This window comes from Pistacia vera, unplaced genomic scaffold (assembly GCF_008641045.1).
Source record: "Pistacia vera cultivar Batoury unplaced genomic scaffold, PisVer_v2 Contig563, whole genome shotgun sequence".
Lineage (NCBI taxonomy): Eukaryota > Viridiplantae > Streptophyta > Magnoliopsida > Sapindales > Anacardiaceae > Pistacia > Pistacia vera.
Genome location: NW_022196405.1, coordinates 312,718 through 313,376, shown reverse-complemented (window position 1 = coordinate 313,376; position 659 = coordinate 312,718). Strand labels below are relative to the sequence as shown.

Genomic DNA, 659 nt, shown 5'->3' with positions numbered 1-659 from the left:
ACAAGGCCAACCATTCGAGCCAATACTTTTGAAATCAAACTAGCTATAATCCAAATAATTCAACATTCAGTGCAGTCTAATGGTTTGACGCAAGAAGACCCTAATTCCCACATAGCCAATTTCCTGGAAATTTGTGATACTTCCAAGCATAATGGAGTTTCGGATGAAGTCATTTGCCTATGACTTTTCCCATTCTCTCTGAAGGACACGGCGAAGAGTTGGTTGCTTTTTCTGCCTACAAGATCCATCACTATATGGGACATGATGGCACATAAATTTCTAGCTAAGTATTTTTTTCTTGCAAAGACCGCTAAGTTACATAATGAAATTACTATGTTTTTGTAGGCTGATATGGAATCACTGCACGAGGCATGGAAGCGTTTCAAGGATTTACTACGCAAATGCCCACATCGCGGGTTGCTAATGTGGCTTCATATACAAACATTATATAATGGCTTGACTAGACATACCCGTAATATGATAGATGCAGCAGTAGTGGGCACAGTAATGAGAAAGATTCCTGAAGAGGCATATGAATTGTAGGGTTTGTCATTGAATAACGCGGAATATAACTTAAAATTTTATTCAACAAAACCCCAATCCAAGATCAAGATTGATATGATACAACCACTATAGAACCTTAATTTAATCCATTCAAG

The 659-nt window shown here is 37.8% G+C and overlaps 1 non-coding gene across 1 annotated transcript; it reads right to left on the bottom strand.

The window, feature by feature from the left end:
• Window positions 1-313: 313 nt before the first annotated feature.
• LOC116108423 lies at window positions 314-419 on the bottom strand. The gene has a single exon (XR_004124632.1). It is a non-coding gene; the product is annotated as a small nucleolar RNA R71 (small nucleolar RNA).
• Window positions 420-659: the final 240 nt, after the last annotated feature.